This window comes from Populus alba, chromosome 1 (genome assembly GCF_005239225.2).
Source record: "Populus alba chromosome 1, ASM523922v2, whole genome shotgun sequence".
Classification (NCBI taxonomy): Eukaryota; Viridiplantae; Streptophyta; class Magnoliopsida; order Malpighiales; family Salicaceae; genus Populus; species Populus alba.
The window spans coordinates 33,051,758-33,063,821 of NC_133284.1; positions in this window are offsets into that span (position 1 = coordinate 33,051,758).

Genomic DNA, 12,064 nt, shown 5'->3' on the forward strand with positions numbered 1-12,064 from the left:
GAGGCAGCTAGGTTTTTGATTTGTTGAAAGATTCTGACGAACCATTATGGGATGGCTGCACAAACCACAGTAAATTATCGGCTGTGGCACAGGTGTTCACCATCAAGTCAGATCACGGGTTGAGTGAGGCCGGGTATGACAAAATTATTGATTGGGCAAGAAGCATTTTACCAGAAGGGAACAGGCTCAAAGAGAACTTCTATGCTGCGAAGTCCATGATGAAACCCCTCGGTTTAGGATACCAGAAAATTGACATGTGCCCTAACTTCTGCATGTTATACTACCTTGAAAATGCTATGATGACCAAGTGCATGACATGCGGGCATTCCCGTTACAACCCAGAACTGGCAGGGGGAAGACTCTAGTGGCATATAAAAAACTTAGATATTTCCCGATCACACCTAGACTGCAGAGGTTATTTATGTCACCAAGGACTGCTGAGCACATGACATGGCACCAAACACACGATGTCGTTGATGGTGCATCCTTCTGATGGCGAAGCGTGGAAACGCTTTAACAGTGTTCATCCTGACTTTTCTGCTGAATCAAGGAATGTTCGACTTGGGTTGTGTACAGACGGGTTCAACCCATTTGGGTCATTTGCTGCTCCCTATTCTTGTTGGCCGGTCATTCTCACAGTTTATAACTTGCCACCGGGAATGTGTATGAGGCCGGAGTTCATGTTTCTATCTACTGTCATACCCGGTCCAAGCAGCCCGGGGCGGAATATAGATGTTTGTCTTCGACCGTTGATAGATGAGCTGGCGCAGTTGTGGTCCTCCGGATCTCTGACTTATGATATATCTAGGAAACAAAATTTCCTTATGAGGGCGGCTTTGATGTGGACTATCAGTGATTTTCCAGCTTATGGAATGCTTTCTGGTTGGAGCACGCATGGGAAACTCGCATGTCCATACTGCATGGAAAACAACAAGGCATTCACGCTAGCAAACGGAGGTAAAGCTTCTTTTTTTGACTGTCACCGTCGCTTCTTGCCACTTAATCACAGGTTCAGAAAGAACAGAAAAGATTTCTTTGTTGGTAGAGTTGAAAAAGATGTTGCATCCTCGCGTCTTTCTGGTGAAGAATTGCATCATGTTGTATCAGAGTACGGTGACATTGTGTTTGGCCTTCAATCAGGTAAGCAAAAGTTTCCTGGTTTTTGGTTTGACCCATAATTGGGTAAAGCGAAGTATCTTTTGGGAGCTTCCGTATTGGAAGACTAATCTTCTCTGGCCATAACCTTGACGTCATTGATGCAACCATATTATTCGATAGTTTCACCCACATTTAACTAGTGTTTTGCCTATGTTTTATATATAAAATGCCTTGATATTCTTTGTTTTATGTTTTGAAGGCACTTTTGGATGAAAGATGCAAAAAGGAGTAAATTGAAGGTAATTGGCAGATTTGATGTTCAGTCGATGTTTTGTGCAGAACGTGAGCTCTAAAGGTCAAAATGAAGTGATTCCAGTGGCATTAAAAAGCTAACATCCATACCTTTCTGGACATCTAAGTCAAGACAATAAAATAAGGAAGAGCATGGAAATCGCAGCTTTCAAAGTCAAAATCTCGCAATCTGCCAGTGTTGACCTTCGGTCAGTCCGACTTGAATATCTAGAGCTACAAAAGTCCAATTGATGCAAACTCAATTGTTTTGGATTCCTGACTCAAAGGCCTATAAACGCTCCAAATTTGCATTATGACCTACGTTAAGAGAATTCTGATATTTGAGATTAACGAAGTTATATGTTACTTTCTCTACAAAGACAACGAGAGGAAAAGAGATTGATGAATAATTGATACTGGTCATAGGTTCTTAAAACCCTTAAACACCTTTTGAGCTTGTGAAATTATTTTATTTCATAGCCATTTGTGAATGCGCCATCAATTTTGTCAATACTAGTTACACGTCGCTGTATGACATTCTCTGTTTGAGTCTAATTGTAATTTCGTCGGTAAAATCATCATAAAAAAATATACATCATCGTACTTTTTTTTTTTTTTTTAAATTCATTTTATTTTGATTGTAATTCCCTCGGTATTTATCGATGGACTATTTATGTCTGTAAATATTGACGGATTTAGCGATGGAATAAAATCGAATAGTAAATATCACCTTAAAATATTAACGAAAATTTTACTTTGATAATTTCATTTGTATTTGTAGATTTTCTGATAGTAAATTCCTGCATATTCACTCGAGTACTAAATAACGAGTGCCCATATCTTACTGGGCAATTCATGTGATTCTCTTGAAGTACCATTATAATATTTTTTTGTTAAAAAAGGCTACTGTTCTTGGTGGTTAAGATTATTATTACACTACCAGAAAATCGCTAAATACCAACGGACATACCGACGGAATTTTTTCTGTCGGTATTTTTCGGCCGAAATCACCGACGGAAAATATTCGTCGGTAATTACCGATGGACTATTTCCATCGGTAATTACCGATCGAATTACCGACCAAAAATTCAGAATTAATGAAAAAAGGGCGGGCAGTAGCGCGGAGGTTTTGGCGGGTGATTTTTCCGACGGAATCACCGACGAAATTAAAAACTGGGGCCCGTACGCGTGATGGGACCTATTCACCATAAAAAAATACCGACGGAATCACCGACGGATTTGAAATGCCAGATCCGTACCAGTGACGTGATGGGTGCACCGTTAAAAATACCGACGGAATCACCGATGGATTTGAACAGCAGGTCCGTGCGGTGACGTGTCGATTGCCCGTTAGAATTACCGACGGTTTTGCCGACGGATTCACCGACGGTATTAATGTCCGTCGGCAAAAGTTAATATATGGCTCCTCTGCCGACACTCTCTCCCCCATTTCTCCTTCTTCTTCCTAATCCTAACCCTCCCCATCTGAAAAATAACCAGCCCCCCCTCACCCCAAAACAAGAATTTTTCTCATCTCAGCACAACAAGTTGTATTTGTTTTGTGGTCACAGCATCCGTGTTCTGATTTACCGACGGATTTTATCATTTTTTGTAAGTAATTCTATCTTTTAAAATTTTAACATTTAAATGTTAATTTTATTGTTTTTTAGTATATGTATTTTTTTTTTAGTAGATGTACATGTTTTATTGTTATTTCTCAAACAAACTTGTAGTATATGAATGTATAATTTTATACTTGTTATGGTTTGTTTTAGATTTTGTAAGATTGTATTTGTTTGAAATTGTTAAAATTTAATTTGTAGAATTACCGAATTACATGTTGTGTTTTGAAAATAATTAAGAGCTTGCTTAATTAATGGGTCCTTTTTATAGAGGTTCGATAGAAGTCAATGGATGATCGTTCATGGATGTATCTAGATTCACCCCAAGGATTGCGGAAGTTGGATTATTGTAACGGGGTTCAGGGTTTTATTAATTTCGCAACATCTATTCCCAGAAATTTTACTGGAGGCGGTATTAGGTGTCCATGCAGGAAGTGTCAAAATAAAAAGTATCTGCATCCAGATGTTGTAATGATGCATCTTCTACACAAAGGGTTTGTGGAGGATTACGAGTGTTGGTATGCACATGGAGAGGTATTTGTTAGTAATAGGAGAATGAGAGAAACGGTGGTTGGGTCAACTTCTAGTGCTAGCAACGTGCATGAAGCGGCAAATGACAACACTAATCCTTACAGAAACATGGTTATGGATGCAATGAGAATGAATCAAGATAAGTCAATCAATGTCCAATCGTAGAAGAAGAACCTAATGCAGAGGCAGCTAGGTTTTTTGATTTGTTGAAAGATTCTGACGAACCATTATGGGATGGCTGCACAAACCACAGTAAATTATCGGCTGTGGCACAGGTGTTCACCATCAAGTCAGATCACGGGTTGAGTGAGGCCGGGTATGACAAAATTATTGATTGGGCAAGAAGCATTTTACCAGAAGGGAACAGGCTCAAAGAGAACTTCTATGCTGCGAAGTCCATGATGAAACCCTCGGTTTAGGATACCAGAAAATTGACATGTGCCCTAACTTCTGCATGTTATACTACCTTGAAAATGCTATGATGACCAAGTGCATGACATGCGGGCATTCCCGTTACAAACCCAGAACTGGCAGGGGGAAGACTCTAGTGGCATATAAAAAACTTAGATATTTCCCGATCACACCTAGACTGCAGAGGTTATTTATGTCACCAAGGACTGCTGAGCACATGACATGGCACCAAACACACGATGTCGTTGATGGTGCATCCTTCTGATGGCGAAGCGTGGAAACGCTTTAACAGTGTTCATCCTGACTTTTCTGCTGAATCAAGGAATGTTCGACTTGGGTTGTGTACAGACGGGTTCAACCCATTTGGGTCATTTGCTGCTCCCTATTCTTGTTGGCCGGTCATTCTCACAGTTTATAACTTGCCACCGGGAATGTGTATGAGGCCGGAGTTCATGTTTCTATCTACTGTCATACCCGGTCCAAGCAGCCCGGGGCGGAATATAGATGTTTGTCTTCGACCGTTGATAGATGAGCTGGCGCAGTTGTGGTCCTCCGGATCTCTGACTTATGATATATCTAGGAAACAAAATTTCCTTATGAGGGCGGCTTTGATGTGGACTATCAGTGATTTTCCAGCTTATGGAATGCTTTCTGGTTGGAGCACGCATGGGAAACTCGCATGTCCATACTGCATGGAAAACAACAAGGCATTCACGCTAGCAAACGGAGGTAAAGCTTCTTTTTTTGACTGTCACCGTCGCTTCTTGCCACTTAATCACAGGTTCAGAAAGAACAGAAAAGATTTCTTTGTTGGTAGAGTTGAAAAAGATGTTGCATCCTCGCGTCTTTCTGGTGAAGAATTGCATCATGTTGTATCAGAGTACGGTGACATTGTGTTTGGCCTTCAATCAGGTAAGCAAAAGTTTCCTGGTTTTGGTTTGACCCATAATTGGGTAAAGCGAAGTATCTTTTGGGAGCTTCCGTATTGGAAGACTAATCTTCTCTGCCATAACCTTGACGTCATTGATGCAACCATATTATTCGATAGTTTCACCCACATTTAACTAGTGTTTTGCCTATGTTTTATATATAAAATGCCTTGATATTCTTTGTTTTATGTTTTGAAGGCACTTTTGGATGAAAGATGCAAAAAGGAGTAAATTGAAGGTAATTGGCAGATTTGATGTTCAGTCGATGTTTTGTGCAGAACGTGAGCTCTAAAGGTCAAAATGAAGTGATTCCAGTGGCATTAAAAAGCTAACATCCATACCTTTCTGGACATCTAAGTCAAGACAATAAAATAAGGAAGAGCATGGAAATCGCAGCTTTCAAAGTCAAATCTCGCAATCTGCCAGTGTTGACCTTCGGTCAGTCCGACTTGAATATCTAGAGCTACAAAAGTCCAATTGATGCAAACTCAATTGTTTTGGATTCCTGACTCAAAGGCCTATAAACGCTCCAAATTTGCATTATGACCTACGTTAAGAGAATTCTGATATTTGAGATTAACGAAGTTATATGTTACTTTCTCTACAAAGACAACGAGAGGAAAAGAGATTGATGAATAATTGATACTGGTCATAGGTTCTTAAAACCCTTAAACACCTTTTGAGCTTGTGAAATTATTTTATTTCATAGCCATTTGTGAATGCGCCATCAATTTTGTCAATACTAGTTACACGTCGCTGTATGACATTCTCTGTTTGAGTCTAATTGTAATTTCGTCGGTAAAATCATCCATAAAAAAATATACATCATCGTACTTTTTTTTTTTTTTTTTTAAATTCATTTTATTTTGATTGTAATTCCCTCGGTATTTATCGATGGACTATTTATGTCTGTAAATATTGACGGATTTAGCGATGGAATAAAATCGAATAGTAAATATCACCTTAAAATATTAACGAAAATTTTACTTTGATAATTTCATTTGTATTTGTAGATTTTCTGATAGTAAATTCCTGCATATTCACTCGAGTACTAAATAACGAGTGCCCATATCTTACTGGGCAATTCATGTGATTCTCTTGAAGTACCATTATAATATTTTTTTGTTAAAAAAGGCTACTGTTCTTGGTGGTTAAGATTATTATTACACTACCAGAAAATCGCTAAATACCAACGGACATACCGACGGAATTTTTTCTGTCGGTATTTTTCGGCCGAAATCACCGACGGAAAATATTCGTCGGTAATTACCGATGGACTATTTCCATCGGTAATTACCGATCGAATTACCGACCAAAAATTCAGAATTAATGAAAAAAGGGCGGGCAGTAGCGCGGAGGTTTTGGCGGGTGATTTTTCCGACGGAATCACCGACGAAATTAAAAACTGGGGCCCGTACGCGTGATGGGACCTATTCACCGTAAAAAAATACCGACGGAATCACCGACGGATTTGAAATGCCAGATCCGTACCAGTGACGTGATGGGTGCACCGTTAAAAATACCGACGGAATCACCGATGGATTTGAACAGCAGGTCCGTGCGGTGACGTGTCGATTGCCCGTTAGAATTACCGACGGTTTTGCCGACGGATTCACCGACGGTATTAATGTCCGTCGGCAAAAGTTAATATATGGCTCCTCTGCCGACACTCTCTCCCCCATTTCTCCTTCTTCTTCCTAATCCTAACCCTCCCCATCTGAAAAATAACCAGCCCCCCCTCACCCCAAAACAAGAATTTTTCTCATCTCAGCACAACAAGTTGTATTTGTTTTGTGGTCACAGCATCCGTGTTCTGATTTACCGACGGATTTTATCATTTTTTGTAAGTAATTCTATCTTTTAAAATTTTAACATTTAAATGTTAATTTTATTGTTTTTTTAGTATATGTATTTTTTTTTTAGTAGATGTACATGTTTTATTGTTATTTCTCAAACAAACTTGTAGTATATGAATGTATAATTTTATACTTGTTATGGTTTGTTTTAGATTTTGTAAGATTGTATTTGTTTGAAAATTGTTAAAATTTAATTTGTAGAATTACCGAATTACATGTTGTGTTTTGAAATAATTAAGAGCTTGCTTAATTAATGGGTCCTTTTTATAGAGGTTCGATAGAAGTCATGGATGATCGTTCATGGATGTATCTAGATTCACCCCAAGGATTGCGGAAGTTGGATTATTGTAACGGGGTTCAGGGTTTTATTAATTTCGCAACATCTATTCCCAGAAATTTTACTGGAGGCGGTATTAGGTGTCCATGCAGGAAGTGTCAAAATAAAAAGTATCTGCATCCAGATGTTGTAATGATGCATCTTCTACACAAAGGGTTTGTGGAGGATTACGAGTGTTGGTATGCACATGGAGAGGTATTTGTTAGTAATAGGAGAATGAGAGAAACGGTGGTTGGGTCAACTTCTAGTGCTAGCAACGTGCATGAAGCGGCAAATGACAACACTAATCCTTACAGAAACATGGTTATGGATGCAATGAGAATGAATCAAGATAAGTCAATCAATGTCCAATCGTAGAAGAAGAACCTAATGCAGAGGCAGCTAGGTTTTTTGATTTGTTGAAAGATTCTGACGAACCATTATGGGATGGCTGCACAAACCACAGTAAATTATCGGCTGTGGCACAGGTGTTCACCATCAAGTCAGATCACGGGTTTGAGTGAGGCCGGGTATGACAAAATTATTGATTGGGCAAGAAGCATTTTACCAGAAGGGAACAGGCTCAAAGAGAACTTCTATGCTGCGAAGTCCATGATGAAACCCCTCGGTTTAGGATACCAGAAAATTGACATGTGCCCTAACTTCTGCATGTTATACTACCTTGAAAATGCTATGATGACCAGTGCATGACATGCGGGCATTCCCGTTACAAACCCAGAACTGGCAGGGGGAAGACTCTAGTGGCATATAAAAAACTTAGATATTTCCCGATCACACCTAGACTGCAGAGGTTATTTATGTCACCAAGGACTGCTGAGCACATGACATGGCACCAAACACACGATGTCGTTGATGGTGCATCCTTCTGATGGCGAAGCGTGGAAACGCTTTAACAGTGTTCATCCTGACTTTTCTGCTGAATCAAGGAATGTTCGACTTGGGTTGTGTACAGACGGGTTCAACCCATTTGGGTCATTTGCTGCTCCCTATTCTTGTTGGCCGGTCATTCTCACAGTTTATAACTTGCCACCGGGAATGTGTATGAGGCCGGAGTTCATGTTTCTATCTACTGTCATACCCGGTCAAGCAGCCCGGGGCGGAATATAGATGTTTGTCTTCGACCGTTGATAGATGAGCTGGCGCAGTTGTGGTCCTCCGGATCTCTGACTTATGATATATCTAGGAAACAAAATTTCCTTATGAGGGCGGCTTTGATGTGGACTATCAGTGATTTTCCAGCTTATGGAATGCTTTCTGGTTGGAGCACGCATGGGAAACTCGCATGTCCATACTGCATGGAAAACAACAAGGCATTCACGCTAGCAAACGGAGGTAAAGCTTCTTTTTTTGACTGTCACCGTCGCTTCTTGCCACTTAATCACAGGTTCAGAAAGAACAGAAAAGATTTCTTTGTTGGTAGAGTTGAAAAAGATGTTGCATCCTCGCGTCTTTCTGGTGAAGAATTGCATCATGTTGTATCAGAGTACGGTGACATTGTGTTTGGCCTTCAATCAGGTAAGCAAAAGTTTCCTGGTTTTGGTTTGACCCATAATTGGGTAAAGCGAAGTATCTTTTGGGAGCTTCCGTATTGGAAGACTAATCTTCTCTGCCATAACCTTGACGTCATTGATGCAACCATATTATTCGATAGTTTCACCCACATTTAACTAGTGTTTTGCCTATGTTTTATATATAAAATGCCTTGATATTCTTTGTTTTATGTTTTGAAGGCACTTTTGGATGAAAGATGCAAAAAGGAGTAAATTGAAGGTAATTGGCAGATTTGATGTTCAGTCGATGTTTTGTGCAGAACGTGAGCTCTAAAGGTCAAAATGAAGTGATTCCAGTGGCATTAAAAAGCTAACATCCATACCTTTCTGGACATCTAAGTCAAGACAATAAAATAAGGAAGAGCATGGAAATCGCAGCTTTCAAAGTCAAATCTCGCAATCTGCCAGTGTTGACCTTCGGTCAGTCCGACTTGAATATCTAGAGCTACAAAAGTCCAATTGATGCAAACTCAATTGTTTTGGATTCCTGACTCAAAGGCCTATAAACGCTCCAAATTTCAGCCAAAAACGATGTCATATGAGGGAGATATGATTTTTCAAAGATGACAACTGAATTCTGCCAGCAAACAGGTTTCGTGAAGAAACGAGTCCAGATTACGTTCCGAAGCATCTAAACCGACATCCAAGTTTTTATTTCAGCAATGTAGCTCCTCTAAGTCAAAGCTTGAAGATTTCATGCAAAACTATTTCTCCTTTTTTAGGAAAATAGTTATTGAACTACTTAAATGTAAATTGTCTACTTAAGGGAGGACTATTTTGTAAAATAGAGATTAGGGTTTCCTAGCATATAAAAAGAATGAGAGAAGAGAAGGGGGGCAGCCACCCAAGAGGAGAAAAACGCCCCCTACTCTAAGAAACCCTAAATCATGCATTCTTCCATCTTTTTGATTAGTTGTTCAATAAACATGCAAGGCTAAACTCATTTTCTTGGTTGCAAGGACACGGAAACCTTCGGATTTCAAGAACTGTGAGATCTATTCTACCTTTTCTTTTCAGTTTATATGATGAATATGTTTGTTCTCCTATGCTTATTTTTTCCTATGATTGTTTATTTTAATTGCTAGAGTGGACTCTAAGTTATTATTATAGACAATTTATTGCTAAGTTTGATATCAAAACCGGAGTTGTGGTATATGAACTTGTGAAGCAACTGAGTTTAATAATTGTAGCGGATCTACGTTATTAATCTTAGGGAGAACATTCGATCAAAGCAACATAAGCAGACAACTTAGTTGTTAAGATAATGAATTTATCTAGATCTTAAGGCTGCCATTGGATTAAATCATTAGTGCGGACACTGTGATTATTTGTTGGTTAGGGTTAGTTATACGGCGGATCCGTTAATTAACCAACGTTAAGAAAAGATAAAAATTCAGAATATAAACTGGAATTTCGTTTCAAGGATCAGTTCTGATTTCTATAGGTGGATGTGTGATTGCGACCAAGGTTTGTTCTCTTGATAATTTTTCTGATCTTATTAAATTTTGTTTGATAGTTTTTTGTTTTATTTTTTCTTTAGCCTATATAACATCCAACCCCCTAAATTGCATAACGTATAGCATAAAAATCTGAACTAAATCTTCCTCGTGGGATCGACCCTTGCTTGCTCTATATTATCTTTGTGTGTTGTGTTTGAAGCTAGGGTATTTAATTTGTGCGACCACGACATCGCAACAAATTTTGGCGCCGTTGCCGGGGAAGTAATTTTAATTGATTCTTGTGCTTTTACTGTTATTTTTAGTTGCTGTGATTGTTATTTATATTTCTGAAAAAAAAAAAGAAAAAAAAAAAGAGAAACATAATTTTTGCTTGCGGCGGTACTGTTCACTTGCGGCAACGGTACTGTTTCAAAAACAGATTGTTTGGTGGAATTAGGTTTCGGCCTTTTGTTTCTAGAAGGGAAACGACGTTCTAAACAGAACTAGTGGTATACCACTAGCCCCACTCTATCGAGGCTAAATTCCACTGTTTTCTAGGGTTTTTCGGCAGTTTTAGTTTTCTAACGTAAGATTTTCGTACAATTTGCATTGTTTTTGATCTCTTGCGTGGTTGGTTTTCTTTTGAGTTTTCTTGATGCTTTATGCCAGTAACCGTTCTACTAATCAAAGTCAAGTGCAGTTAGATCTCGAAATAGAAAAAACTTTACGCAGGTTACGAAAGGAAGCTCGCCTTAACACCATGGCTAATGCACGACAACAAACACTCAAGGAGCTTGCTGCTCCTAACGTGGAAAATCAGCCATTGTGCATAAACATCGACAATAGTGTAAACTTTGATCTCAAATCTGGTTTTATACATTTGCTACCAACATTTAATGGTCTTGCAGGAGAAGATCCTCATACTCATCTCAAGGAGTTCCATATGGTTTGTGTTGGCATGAAACCGAATGGAGTTGACGAAGAACAGGTTAAGTTGAAAGCTTTCCCTTTCTCTTTAAAAGGGGCAGCAAAAGCATGGCTTTTCTCCATTCTCCCAGGTTCAATTGGAACTTGGAATGGCATGAAAAAGATCTTCCTTGAGAAGTATTTCCCAGCATCTCGAGTTGCCAACATAAGAAAAGAAATATGTGGGATTCGACAATCTCATGGAGAGACACTTTCCGAGTATTGGGAAAGATTTGAGCAACTATGTATTCAGTGCCCTCATCATCAAATACCCGATCAGCTGCTCATTCAATATTTCTATGAAGGATTGATACTTACTGACCGTAGTATCATTGATGCTGCAAGTGGAGGGGCATTGGTAGATAAGACACCCGAGGCTGCACGCCAATTAATCTCAAACATGGCAGCCAACTCAAAACAGTTTGGCACTCGTGGAGACTTCGCAAACAAACGAGTAAATGAGGTAAGTATTTCTAACCTTGAGAATAAAGTTAATGATCTTACTTCTCTTGTGCGTTCTTTGGCTTGTGGCAATGTACAACAGGTGAAAGCTTGTAGCATATGCTCCTTACAAGGACATACTTCAGATATGTGCCCAATAATGCAAGAAGATTACATTGAACAAGCTAATGCAGTTGATGGAGCATTTAATGGACAGCCTCAGCGTAAGTATGATCCTTTTTCCCACACGTACAATTCTGGATGGAGAGATCATCCTAACCTACGGTATGGGAACCAACCTCAACAAGGCAATCAAGGCCGACAATTCCATCCCAATGGATTTCAATCCCAACAGAATTATCAAGCAAGACAACCCCCTCCATTCACAAACTCCAATGTTATGGGGTCTTCATCCAATGATGATCTTCGTGAGATGATGAAAACTTTGGCTTCTAACACTGTGACTTTGCAACAAAATGTCATGTCTTTTCAACAGGAAACAAGGTCAAGTATTCACAACTTGGAGAAGCAAATGGGGCAAGTAGCTTCAAGTGTGGGGAAATTAGAAGCACAAATGAATGGAAAATTGCCCT